Raw genomic sequence first — 14,674 nt, 5'->3', positions numbered from 1 at the left:
CACTCAGGAGGATGACCAGGTATATTTCCATACCTTTGCCTATTGGGAAGATACTTTTCTTGCACTGAGTTTCATGGCTACCCCCAAGTGAGGCTGTAACTGCAGCTCTGTCCCATTTTAGTAGGCACTCATGTGCCTGGCCATCTCTTCATGAACCAAGCTCAGGCTTTTTCCTTGCTCATCAGCTGGTTGTAAAAGATCCCCGCATAAGGCCATAAGTGTAAGTTGAGAGGGGATGCTAGTGCAAAAGTGGTGGAAGACATGGAAGTTTAAGCTACCTGCTTAGGCACTTTGCACTCTGGTCCTGTTCGCATGTTTGATTCTGGCTTTATTGCCTCTATTTTATGATGGATAGTTCCTGGGTCCATTTGCCATTTAGTGAGCCTATTCGTCGGCGGCGGCAGCCGTCAGTCTCAAGAGACGATGGCGTAGCTTCTTGAGAGTCTATCTGCACCGCCGAGAATGGCTGTGCAGTCCGACTCGGGAGTGACAATCCCTGCCGCACTTGTTACAGGTGAAGGCAGATGGCTGTTGTTGCTGCTGTAGACGCTGCTTCCACCTCGATCTTTTCTGAACCGCCTCCTTGTGGCGCGCAGCCTCTGCGCGTGACGTACCTTGCCTGACCGCGAGCCTCCAGGCTAGGCGGTCGTCTGCTTGAACTTCCCATGTGTTGAGATTGATGGAGCATTGTGTCATGTCCTTTTTGCAGATGTCTTTGAACCGCAGTTTTGGGCGCCCTGTCATCCTCTGGCCTTCTGCTAGCTCGCCGTAGAGGAGGTCTTTGGGAATACGGCCTGCATCCATTCTTTTGACATGGCCGAGCCACCTGAGGCGTCTCTCACTAAGAACTGCATGCAAACTGCTCATGTTGGCTTGCTTCAGCACCTCGGTGTTGGGGACCTTATCCTGCCATGCGACATGCAGGACGCGTCGCAGGCACCTCATGTGGAAGCTGTTGAGTTTCCTTTCGTGCCTTGCGTAGGTGGTCCACGTCTCGCTGCCATAGAGGAGAGTGCTGAGTACGCAGGCTTGGTAGATGCGTAGTCTGGTTTTCTCAGTGAGGCTGGAATTGTTCCACGCTCGCCGGTTCAGTTTGGCCATAACTGTGGCTGCCCTGGCGATTCTCCGATTGACCTCCAAGTCGACTGACAGAGAGCTCGAGATGGTGGACCCGAGGTAAGTGAAATCGTTGACAACCTCCAGGGTGTATCCGTCGATGGTGATGCATGGGGGAGTCCCCGTGCCTTGAGCCATAACGTTCGTCTTCGTCAGGCTGATGGCTAGTCCAAACTCCTTGCATGCGTGGGAAAGGCAAGTGACTAGCTGCTGGAGTCCCTCTTCGGAGTGTGATGTCAAGGCTGCGTCGTCGGCGAAGAGCATCTCACGGATGAGCACCTCTTTGACTTTGGTCTTGGCTCGTAGACGGGCCAGGTTGTAGAGCTTGCCATTGGATCTGGTGTGAATGAAGACACCCTCGCTGCAGTCCTTAAAGGCGTATTGGAGGAGCATGGAGAAGAAGATTCCGAACAGCGTAGGCGCGAGGACGCAGCCCTGCTTTACTCTGCTGCTGACTGGGAAGGCCTCAGACGTTGCGCCATTGTAGGACACCGTGCTGTGCATGTTGTCGTGAAAGGACATGACCACAGTAAGCAGATGTGGTGGACAGCCAATCTTCCGTAGCAAGCTGAAGAGTCCACTTCGACTGACCAGATCAAACGCCTTCGTGAGGTCGATAAAGGTGAGGTAGAGTGGTTTATGCTGCTCGTGACACTTCTCCTGCAGCTGGCGTAGGGAGAAGATCATGTCCACTGTTGATCGGCCAGCTCTGAAGCCACACTGGGACTCTGGGTAGACGCGGGAAGCAAGGGTCTGCAGGTGGGCAAGAGCGACCCGGGCGAATACTTTGCCGACGACACTGAGGAGAGAGATGCCCCGGTAGTTGTTGCAGTCGCTGCGGTCTCCTTTGTTCTTGTACATGGTGATAATGTTGGCGTCTCTCATATCCTGGGGGATGTAACCCTCCTTCCAGCAGCGACAGAGTAGATGGTGGAGCGGCTGTAGCAGGACTGGTTTCCCACTCTTTAGGATTTCTGGAGGGATTCCGTCGCTTCCTGGTGCTTTCCCGCAAGCGAGGCGGTCGATGGCTTTGCCGAGCTCTGCCGCAGTAGGTGGGGTGTCTAGCTCCTCCATGACTGGTAGGTCTGGGATGGCGTTAAGAGCAGTGTCTGTTACGGTGTTCCTCGTCGCGTACAGCTCTGCTCGGTCCACCGCCGCATTTGCTGTTCCTGGTCAGTGATGACCTCACCTGTCTTGGACTTAAGGGGGGCGATCTTGGAGGGGATTGGGCCTGTTGCCTTCTTGATACCCTCATACATTCCTCGTGCGTTGCCTATATCGGCGGTTTCCTGGATGCTTCTGCACAGGTTTAGCCAATAGGTGTTGGCACAGTGGCGGGCTGTCTTCTGGACTTTGTTCCTGGCAGCCCGTAGAGCTTGAAGTGTACTGGGAGTGGGCATGGCCTTGTAAGCCAGTAGGGCCTTCCTCTTAGCCTCGATCACGGGTTCCATTTCTTCCCAGTGAGCCTCGTACCAGTCAGCGTTCTTCCGCTCTTTCTTCCCGTAAGCAATAATGGCGGAGTTGTATATGGCGTCGCGGAGACGTGGCCAATTGGATTCGATAATGTCATCTGCCTCCATTCTCTCGCCGAGTGCATCTTCCATCCTGTTGATGAATTGCTGGGTCTTAACTGGGTTCCTGGCACAACTGGTGTTGATGCGTGGGCGACCCTTCATCTTGGAGTGGTGCAACCTCTTCGACGTTATGCGCACCTTGCTTACCACGAGGGCATGGTCCGTGTCGCAGTCTGCACTGTGGTAGCTGCGGGTGAGGAGGGTGCTGCCAATATCCGTTCTTCTGGTGATGACGAGGTCAAGCTGGTGCCAGTGGCGGGAGCGGGGGTGCCTCCATGACACCTGGTGGATCTCTTTGCACTTGAGGAATGTGTTTGTCACGCACAGGCCGCGGTGACACAAAAGCTCAAGCAGTCACTGACCATTCTCATTGATCTTTCCTCTCCCAAAGTTTCCGAGGCAGGTGGGCCAGGCCATGTGGTCGGCTCCTACTCTTGCGTTGAAGTGTCCAAGGAGATAAAGAGCGTTACTTCTGGGGATCTTGGATAACGCTTCGTCCAGTGCATGGTAGAACTGTTCTTTCTCTTCGGTGGTGGCGCAGAGGGTTGGGGCGTACGCGCTAAGAATGCTGACTGGGCCGAAAGTTGTTGACAATCGGAGGGTCAGTAATCGCTCTGTGCCTCCTGTGGGTGGCTCTATGGAGTTAACAAGCGTGTTCTTCACAGCGAACCCAACACCGTGCTGTCTTGGTTGGTCCGGAGACTTCCCTTGCCAGTAGAAGGTGTAGTTGGTTTCTCTGATAGTTCCGTTGTCGGCCAACCGGGTCTCCTGTAGAGCCGCAATGTCGATGTTTAGTCGTGCCAGTTCCCTGTCGATGACGGCGGTTTTCCTGGCATCATTGATCCACGGAAGGTCTGCAGTAAGTCCGGGACACATGGTCCTGATGTTCCAGCTAGCGAGGCGAAGAGCTGGAGGCTTCTTTCTTGTTTTTTGCTTGGAATTGCCTGATGCGAGTGTTTTGTGGCCCACTTTTCGAGAGACACCTCTCTGATCCCCACGCACCCAGTGGGGCAGGCGAGCCATGGCGAGACGGCACCTAATTGGCTGGGGGCTGCCCAGCTTGAGGCGGGCGGTAGCTGTCCAGTGAGGTGCGATGACGTCTCCCACCGTCAGAGGAGACCCCTGGCGCTCGTTTCCTTCGCCAATCGGATGAGCTTATAACTGGTATCTGTCTCCTCCCGTGTTGAGTTGACATCTTGCGATTGATGCTGGAGTGTCCTCTCCAGTGAAGCTACAAAGCCTGGGCAGGGTGATATGGAGGGCCAGCTGTTGCCCATGCAGCAGACCCCCCCTCTCTTCGCAGCTGAAGGATCCAAGGGGAAAGACAGAGTCAATACAGCTTGGCTTCAGGTGCGCTGCAGGAGTTGCCGGTGTTGACTACAACGTCAAACCGCCTTAGGGACTCTGGCTCCGGATTTTCTGTCGGGGTTTACTCCCCTAGCCTTTCCCCTGAAGAGGTATGCCGCAAGGCAGCGGAGGTTTTTTGGAATCAGAGTTTTCCTTCTCTGAAACAAATATATAAAGAAGAATTAAACACTCACCCAGACACGCAGGAGAAGCAGAGCCCGGGGGAGAGGACTCGCTGTGGTGGTAGCAATGGTGGCAGCAGAGGCGGGTCGGCGGAAAGGGCACGCTCACGTTTTAAAATGGAAGGAGGGACACCTGCGGAGCGTTCCCAGCTCCTCACCAGACCTCACAGATCAAGGTCCCAGCACCATGGAAAATCAAGCCTCATTGTTTCTGACTGTGTAGAGCAGCGGGATTGGGGTGGAGGCAGAAACTGCCAGTCTCTCAGCAGAGTCTGCTTGTTTCAAGGGCCCGCGTGGTCCTAGAATGTCCTCAGATGCACCCGCTCTGGGAATGATGGCCAGGGCAGCAGCTAGAGGGGCGCCAGTCTGGTGCGGGTGTGGGAGAGGTGCCTGGAAAAGGGGCAAGTGCTGGGCTGGCAGCATTGTTCCCCCTCGGACCCCTCCCCCACATACAGCGCCACAACGTGGTGAAACAGGTTGACCTGGACTGAAGAACCCCTAAGGCTCCGCCCATTACAACATAACAGGAGCAACAGCTCTAGCCGGGATGTAGAGGCAAACAAACACAGGAGCCTGTCAGAATGAGGAGACAGAGAAGTATGGCCCAAAAAAGGAAACGGATCAAGGTTCCAGTGGGAGAACTAAGCGACGAGGACATAGCCAACCTAACAGATGAGGAGATAGACAACCTAACAGATGTAGAGTTCAAAACACTGGTGATAAAGATGCTCACAGGCTTGACAGATATGCTTGGGTACAACAAACACATAACAAGTGAAGGCTATGCTCAGTGAAACGAAGGAAAATCCACACAGAACCAATGGTGAAGGGAAGGAAACCCACGTTCTAATCAACGATTTGGGATATAAGGCAGAAAAAAGCAGTCAACCGGTGCAGAATGAGGATGCAAGAATTGAAAAAAATGAGGAAAACTCATTTTGCGAAGGAGATGCACATCTGGGTCCGGGAAGCACAGAGGGTCCTGGGCGAGCTGGACCCCGACGGGACCACACCAGGACGCATCATGATTGAGATGCCAAAGGTGGAAGATAAAGACAGAGTCCTGGGGGTAGCAAGAGAGAGACAGAGAGTTGCCTACAGGGGACTGCCTGTAAGACTATCAGCTGATTTCTCACAGGACACTTTGCAGGCAGGAAGGGACTGGCAAATGGTTATCGATGTGATGACAGGCAACCTGCAACCAGGATTACTCTATCGAGTAAAGCTATCATTTGAAATGCAAGGGAAGATGAAGTGCTTCCCAGACAAGGTGAAGCTAAAGGAGCTCGTCATCACCACGCCATTATTATATGAAATCTCAAAGGGATTTCTTAAGGAAAAGAAGATCAAAACTATGAACACTAAAATGACAACAAACTCACAACTATCAACAACTGAATCTAAAAAATAAAAACAAAATCCAAATGAGCAAACCAGAATAGGAACAGAATCATAGGTATGGGGATCATTTGGGGGGATATCAGCTGGGAGCGGCTAGCTGGAGAAATGGGGAAATGATTCAGGGACTAAGAAGCATAATCAAAATTGGTCGGTACAAAATAAGACAGGGGGGATGTTGAGAATAATATAGGAAAGGGTGAAGCCAAAGAACTTCTATGCATGACCCGTGGACATGAACTAAGAGGGCTGGGACTGCTGGGGGAAGCAGGGGACTGGGCAGAGGGGAGCAAAGTGGGAAAAATTGGAACTATTGTAACAACAAAATCAATAAAATGTACTTTAAAATAATAATTAATAAATAAATTCACACACACCAGAACTATTGGGAAACAGATACTTCTCCAAGGAGGACATACAGAGGGACCATAGGCATATGAAAGGATGTTCAACATCACTAGCCATCAGATAAATGCAAATTAAAATCACAATGAGAAAGTGCCTCACACATGTCAGAATGGCCACCATTAATAAATCAACAAACAAGTGCTGGCGAGAATGTGGACAAAAGGGAACTCTAGTGCACGGTTGGCAGGAATGCAGACTGGTGCAACCACTGTCAAAAATAGCGTGGAATTTCCTCGAAAAACAAAAAATGGAATGCCTTTTGACCCAGACATTCCACTACTGGGATTATACCCGAAGAATCCTGAAACACCAATTCAAAAGAACTTATGCACCCCTATGTCCAGAGCAGCATTATTGACAATAGCCAAATGCTGGAAACAGCCTGAGGGGCCATCAGTAAATGAGTGGATCAAAAAACTGTGGTACATTTACACAGTGGGACACTATGCAGCAGAAAGAAAGAACTCCTAACTTTTGCAACAGCATGTATATGACTGGAGAGTATACGCTACGTGAAATAAGCGATTCAATGAAAGACAAATACCATCTCACCCATCAGAGGAACCTAATTAGCAAAAACAAACGAATGAGCACAGCAGAACCAGAGACATGAAAACATGGAACAGTCAGAGGGGAGAGGGGAGGGGGATAATGGTGGAAAGAAGGGGAGGGGACTTGTCAAAGAACACATGTGAATGACGCACGGACAGGGACAACAGGGTGGGGATTGACTGTGGAGCAGAGGTGGGCTCGGCACAGGAGGGCAAAGAGGGGAAAATTGGGACAACTGTAATAGGATAACAGAACATTTTTTGAAAGGGAAAAAAAACCCACTAAGAGGAATTCAGATAACATGTTAAAGGAGTAACAAAATAGAGAAAATGCAAAGAAAAGTACATCTTTGTTTACTCATAAACATTAAGCCAGCTCCTAAAGTTTAACTTCTAGGTAAACAACACTCCCCCGGTTTTATGATGCTCTACTACTAAACAAAATCTTCATTGGAATAACAAGTTCTTCTCTATGAAATTTCCCATGTAAGTGAAACTAAATTTCTCCCTAGAGACAGTTCCTTTCCCAGAATGGCCTAAGCTCCATAACCTACTGCCTAGAACACAAAGAGACTAATCAAACCTTATCAGCTTACAATACTCAAAATTTGACTTTCATGAGAAAAGTTCATAAATTTATATTTGCAAATGTAATTAATATCACTAAAATCAGAGGTTATGGCTTATGTTCACTAAAACTTAGATTACTTAATGGTCTTATTCAAACTATTTTCTTATAGGACATTTGCCATAAAACTATATATTCCAAGAAAGATATCATCCAAAGAAGCAACACATTCCATTGTACAATTTTATGGGTTTTAAAAATGTTGTTGGTACAACTTGAAATGCTTTTGTCTACAAAATAAACAAATAGGTATTCAAAGATGATTCTGTGTGAGAGAACTTCTCAGTAATTGAATAAATAAAAGATCAAACTATCTCATCAATAATTTCTAAACCGAAAGCAGAACCCAGAGATTGAACTCATGACCAAAGCATCGCGACCTTCCTCTAAACAAACTTTGGACAAATCAAAAGAATTAGAAGCTACTGATTATACCACAAATTATTACTCTATTGACTTTGTCATTAAAAAATCAGCCACCATGGCCAGGTGGGCCCCCGTTGTACTAATGCAAAGTGGGAAGAACACGCCCTCCCATCATGGGAGGGAAGTTGTAACCTGCCATAGCATCACCTAGATTCAGCACAGGTAGGTTCCAGGTTTGAAATACAGTGCAGCTACAAGTGTGTCTAAACACAGGGATGATGCTAAGACTTGCAACAATAATGGCTGTGACGCAGCCAGAAATGCCCCCAGTGGTCTGACAGAAGGTGGAAAGAGACATGTCTCATGACATACCTGTATTCTCCATGGTGGTGGCTGTTGCAAGTGTCGGAGATCTTGTACGCCAGGTGGACTGCAGGTGCACTGGTGGCAAGCGTGAACACTAGTGCCTGTGATCATGGGGAAGGTGTTATACTCTGCAATGAGGTTGTGGATGTTCCTCCTCTTGCAGCAGCCATGCTGTGGCCAGATGGATCCCCAGTTAAGAAAAGAGGTGGTGACTTTAGCCAAGGGAATGTTGCCACTGGGTGGTATGTGGTCAGAATTAGGAAGGGCAAGGACAGTGGGCAGTGGTTTTCCTATGGAGCAGGAGTGGTGTCCATAGGCTCCTCGGGGTCCATGGCAGGGATTTGGTGAACTGCCATGGATCTTACACTGCCACCTGGAGATGATAGGATTGTGGTGGCATAGTACGGAGGAGTCGTGTCCATTTCGGTGTCATCATCCTGTAAAGCGGGCCAAGAGGTCAAACGTGTAGATGCTCTGGCAGTGATGGTAACAGGGGCCTGCCCCATTTGAGTGGCCAGGGGAAGGGTTCCTGCAGGCACCGAGGCAGGTGGAGGCAGAGAAGCAGCAGGCTGAGCGACCTGTGTCTTGTCCCCCGCAGTCTTTTTCCTTGGACCCTCAGATCTTTCCACGGTGTCCAGCTTTGGGTCCATATCAAGGCAAGGAAGTTTAGCAGGCGGGGGCAGCTCACCTCGATCCCACTGCAGTGGTGGCAGTGGAAGCAAGAGCGGCCCAGACTGCTTTCTTTTGCGGGGCCTCCTGCTGGCAGAGGCCGGGGGAGAATTGCTGCTGGATTGCTTCTCCTTACCTACACATACTGAATCTGGAGTGCTGGGCAGATGCCCACTGCTGTGGGGGCTGTCCCCATGATGCTGCCCTTTTTCCTCTACCTGGCTGGTCTTGTGTGCCGTGCCTTTTGGGGACTCTTCCCGGACCTTCACCACCACCTCCTTTGGGAAAGGAAGTGGGGCGATTATAGAGGGTCCCGGCTCCTCAGCCTTGACTGCCTGCTCAGGTGGTGAGTGCAGGCCAGAAGATCTGCGACCTGAATGACGAATAGGGCCCGGTCTCAAGCTTCCAGACCTCCTGGATGTACAAGCAGGAAGCACAGGCTTCTTCGGGGGGTCCTTCCATTTCACCAACCGGTGGACTTCCAGAGGGAAGCGCACAGTCTGTGGGAAAGGACACCGCCCTCTTGGGACAACGCCGAAGGCAGATGGACAAGGAGCATGACAGAAATGAAATAGTGGGTGGAAATGGCTGACAGCAGGGTGGTCCCAGCCAGGTGGGCCATAATCACGGGTGACAGGGTGATGGCCACCAGGCAAGGGATGGTGGCCGCGGCGGAGGCGGCAGAAGAACAAGCGAATCCGAGAAAGGAAATTGCCCATGTAGAGGCAGTTGTGCGCCAAACGAACTCAAATAAGAGTGGAAACAGGGAGAGTCTCTCCTTTGCTTCCTCCTCCTCTGGGGTTCTAGCACGCACTGAACTGACTTCAGCCAGGACCTTCTGATGTCTCCATGGAAACATCAATGGACCTTGAGAGGTCACAGAAGAAGGGGCGGGGCCTCTGTGAATGGCCAATCCCATCATGACCTTCTAGCACCTGGGACCTGCATCTCTGTGTAGCAAGTGTTTGGCACCTGCCTTGCCCTCCATGAGGCCTTTGTCCCATACCACTGAGGCCCCACCTGCCTGACATCACCGTGTCTGGCCACTGGCTCTGTGGGAGCTTTGGCGCCTGCCCCACTGTTGTCCCAGGGGCCAGGTCCTGCTCAAAGTCAGTACGGGAGCCACCCGGCTCCTTCCTGGACGTGGCCCACCTCCTCAGGGGACCTTTTCAGCTTCTCTTGGAAGCCCGAGGCAGGTGCACTTTCTCCATGTCTGCCCTGGCCACCAGCCTCACCAGTCAGCTGTGAAACACTGTGAGGTGGAGTGGGCACAAAGCCCTAACCAACAGGCTGCTGCACCTGGAGACATCCCAGAAAAGAGCTGGCAGCTAGCAGGGGTGTAAACCCAATGTGCTGAATTACTAATGAATAAAAAGGGAAGGAACTAATGGAAATCAAAGCATACCGAATTGCTCAGAAGGAACATACATATATATTAACTTTAGAATTTGTTAAACAAACATGTGAAATGTTTAAAAACGACTATTAAGATGAAAACAGAAGCCTGGCTGGTGTGTTTCAGTGGAATGGGCGCTACCCTGTGAAGCAAAAGGTCACCGGTTCAATTCCCAGTCCGGACACATGCCTGCGTTACAGGACAGGTCCCCGTTTGGGGGCATGCAAGAGGTAAAATCGGTCAAGGTATCTCTTATACACTGATGTTTCTCTCCATCTTTTTCTCCCTCCCTTTCCCTCTCTCTAAAAGGAAATAAATAAAATCTTTAAAAAAAGAAAACAATAGAATTAGCTATAACTTCCAAGTCAGTAGAGAAAACACAAAGTAAAAATATTTCAATCATTCCCAAATAAGTCACTCTAATATTAGAAAAGAAGAAAAAGCAGGATAAATTGAAAGCGAAAAGTAACTATTAGGAAAAAGTACAACTCCATGAGAAATATAAGTAATTGATCAGTTCTAGGCAGATATTTTCAGATTGTGTTAAAATATCCTAGCTGTATTGTTTAAAGAGACTTGTAACACATAAGAACCCAGAAATATGTTTAAAAATCAGTTTGTTAAACATAGGTATAGCTATATTATTATCAAACAAAATATACTTAAAGGTTTAAAAAAAGAGAAAGACATTGCTAAAGTGGAGCCTGTAACATAATTTAATACTTTCATTCCCTAAGAATACATAACACGATAATTCTAAATTACTTTGTGCCTAAAAACAAGCCAAAATGGACATAAAGCAAAAAGGGAAATAATTACAAAAGAAATTGACAAAGTGAGTCAAGGCAATTGAATGTACTTGGATGCAGAATATATTAAAACAACTTTTTTAGGAACTGAGAAATAAGTAGGCAAAACAAGTATGTGAGCTTATAATAGATAAAAGCATTGAAAAATTGGAGAACAGCATTGAAAAATTGGAGAATAGACACGTTTCAGGAACAAAGGGGACATTTATGATAATTGACCACATATTAGGCCATAATTAAGCCTTAATAATGGAAAGACTCCCAAATCAGCAAGTATGAGTTTGCCAGTCACCCCAATTTGTTTTTCAATCATGGTTTCCTTGAAAGCATTAACATAACTCGCAAACACAAGATGAAGGTGGGAGAAAAAAGAGTTCAGAGGGACATATGCAGTACCATACCATTCACACAAAAGACTCACAAAGTCAAAGATTGGCATTAGAAATTTTGAAATTCAAGAGATGCTAACTCTTACATTCAGTGCATGAGGAATAAAAGAAGACCAGGAACACTCAGATTTATTGTGCTATTTAATTTCTTAAAGCTAGTGCTTCCACAAGTATTCAGAATATCATCTTTAGACCTTCTTACATGCCTGGAAATTTTATAATAAAAAAATAAACTAACAAATAAACAAATGCTCTGTATATCTCTTATTGGGAAAGAATAAAGATAACATATTGCTTGTAAAAGGGATATATTGTTTCGATCCCTCGAAAACAAAAAGAAAACAATGGAAGCTAATTTTATGTTGGAGGATATAAATTTCAAAAGGTGAACCAAAACAATGTAAAACAAAATGAGCAAAATCCAGCAGTTGCAGAGTATTATGTCCTTCAAAGAAATAGCAGAAATCTTCCATTATATGTTTTCCAAGACTGTATTATGCCACGTTAATGGCAATTTTGGGTGAAAGATCAGGAAACATTTCACATTGTATCACACCTTGGAGAGACACAAGGCACATTACTACATGAAATGGTTCTGCGAAACCAGCTGTGAAATAAATGTTTACTTTCATTTAATTTCAATTTTAATTAAATGAAGTGAGCCTATTAGAACCCAGCTAATGTTATATGGTTTGTATGCATGGTCACTTTGGGTCCTGTGGTCAGGTGTGCCATCTCTGCCACGGTCCAGTAGCCCACCGGGAGTTGTTTCTTAAAAGGTGTATAATTCTCTGCTGCTGCTGGCATGATCTTGTTTCATAGTTCAGGGATCTGTGTTGTGATTATCCCAGTGGGCCTTGTCATAACTCCATATGACATTGTTTCTCAATACTGATACTTTTAATACTTCAGTAGATACTGATTACTTTAACACTATAGGGCTTGCTAGGTTGTGTGGCTCAGACAGCCAGGGTTGGCTTTATGGCCCCCAGTTTTGCAGAACTCTTTTCTGTGTTTGTGTCACCTGATGTATGTGCCAGAGCCGGTGTGGAACATGCTTCTTCCAGAACCTGAAAAGGCTTACCAGGTTTGTGTGTCCTTCCTTGTGGGAGGTGCAAAAATTTGTCCTTTACTTTGGATGAGATGTCCAGCATGTCCCTGACCACCTTAAAATGTTTAAAGACTCCCTTTGTCCTTGAATCCTTGTATAGTGTTTGGTCCCACTTTCTATAGTACAAGAATTGTACCAAGGCCCCTCCAATGTGCTAGCCGTTGCTTGCTTATCCCGCCCAATTGTCATGATGTCAGTCAGTATGGTGGATTAATAAGACGCTCTGCAGAATGTCATATGCTACAGATCATGTTATGATAGATTATGATAGAGTGTAGAGAGTTCACAGAGCCTTGAAGCAAAACTAAATGCAAACTGTTGTCAGTTCTGTGTGATTGGATTGTCTAATCCTCTTTGCTGATAGGGGTAGAACAGTGTATACTGTATACATACACCAAATCATTGGCCATGTACCATGAGGATGGGAGATACTACGTTGGTTGATTTTGAGATGGTTACCCTTCAGGTTATGCCCTGGCTGGTTTAGCTCAGTGGATTGAGCGTCGGCCTGCGAGCTAAGTGTCGCTGGTTCGATCTTCCAGTCAGGGTACATCAGAGAAGGAAAACTCTGACTCCAAAAAAACTCTGACTCCAAAAAACCTCTGCTGCCTTGCGGCATACCTCTTCAGGGGAAAGGCTAAGGGAGTAAACCCCGACAGAAAATCCGGAGCCGGAGTCCCTAAGGCGGTTTGACGTTGTAGTCAACACCGGCAACTCCTGCGGCGCACCTGAACCCAAGCTGTATCGACTCCGTCTTTCCCTTGGACCCTTCAGCTGCGAAGAGAGGGGGGGTCTGCTGCATGGGCAACAGCAGACCCTCCATATCACCCTGCCCAGGCTCTGGGCCCTTTAGGAAAAAATTTGCTGATCTTTGCTTTAGAGCTTTAAGAATAGCACTAATAGCATTGAGTAGAGAGGAGCAATTTCAAAGACTTCTGTTTAGATCTCCCCACCGCAGTAGCCTTTATTGTGTGGACTAAGTGCCCAATATGATAATAATGATGATGATGAAAAATGCAAGGTTATTATCCATTTGTCTTAACTGTCACCTCTCTGGATCCCTTTCACATGTGGTTTCTGTGATCTAGTCCATGCTTACTTCTCAGTCCTCTAATGAGTTAAGCTCTATCTTTCTTTCCTTAATGGTCTGGAATACTATTTATTCCATTTTTGTCTGGCTGAATTTTCTTCTTTCTTCTGGTCTCAGCTTAAGTATCATGTTCTCAGAAAGTTTACGTGTTGCATTGCCCACTTCTTGCCGTTCTTTTATCCTTCACTATCTTCCTGTCCTTTCCGTTTCTGTTTTACAGGGGTGGGCAAAGTAGGTTAATAATAATAATACAATGATTAATAAATAATGATAAAAGGATAAACTCTGTTTCATGTACTTGGAACTGCAAATCTACTTTTGCCCACCCCTGTGTACTCTTTATAATACCCAGGATTTTTCTTTCGTTCACATTTATCACAATTATAATTAGTTATTTCTGTAATTACTTGTTCGATGTTGTCATTCTTACTTATAAGATCATTTCTATGAGGCCTTGCAGTGATCTTGTCTATTGAATTCACATCTGTGTTCTTAGTACCTACCACAGTGCCCAGCACATAGTAGGTTCTCAGTGAACATTTGCTGACTCACTGAACACCCTATTTCCATTTCCCAACTACTTACTGAGTTATAACAACTCACTCAGCCAATTCAGTACTCAAGTTTGTGCATATATTTTTAATTTTACTTATTATATACTATTGCATTTATATATATTATATATTATATTAGACTATGAGTTTCTCAGGGACACAATTTGTGTTTTATACATCTTTTTATTCCATAGCGTAACAGCGTGCTTGACACTGAAAATTTTATTGTTCAGTGGTTGTTTATCAATGAAAATGTTTTAAAAGTATGATTAACAAATGGAAAGTTTTACAGATACAAGAATTTAAACTGGAATCATCAGGAAATGCTACTAGCTTAAGTTACATGGTAAATGGAAGGCAATATTTGATATTCATTTGTAATAGGGTAATATGGGAAATAGGAAAATTCGTGTATATTAATCTAAAAAATGCATTATCAAGTTGATGGCAGACATTTGAATTTTTTTGATCAGTCCTTCTATTTTTTGTTTTTTAACTAATGCGTTTTTACTGAGAAAATTTAGAAAATTTTGTATGCTGCTTTTTTCATCAGATATTATGTGAACATTTTCTCATTTCATTAAATTTTTAATAACATTTTAATAGGAACATAGTTTTTATCTTATATAAGTTTACAGTAATTTTTCAATGATTTTGTCGAATATTTATGTAGACAAATTTTTAATGTGTGTAGTACTCAGTGAACACTCTGCAAAAAAT

At 46.2% G+C, this 14,674-nt stretch overlaps 1 protein-coding gene across 1 annotated transcript in view; it reads left to right on the top strand.

The window, feature by feature from the left end:
- The window catches only part of EXOC5 (exocyst complex component 5), a 63,126-nt gene that overhangs the window by 10,479 nt on the left and 37,973 nt on the right, over nucleotides 1-14,674 (top strand). The window lies entirely within an intron of this gene.

The sequence above is a fragment of the Furipterus horrens genome, unplaced genomic scaffold, assembly GCF_987537825.1.
Source record: "Furipterus horrens unplaced genomic scaffold, mFurHor1.1.pri manual_scaffold_3, whole genome shotgun sequence".
NCBI lineage: Eukaryota > Metazoa > Chordata > Mammalia > Chiroptera > Furipteridae > Furipterus > Furipterus horrens.
This window is presented reverse-complemented; position numbering and strand designations above follow the sequence as displayed.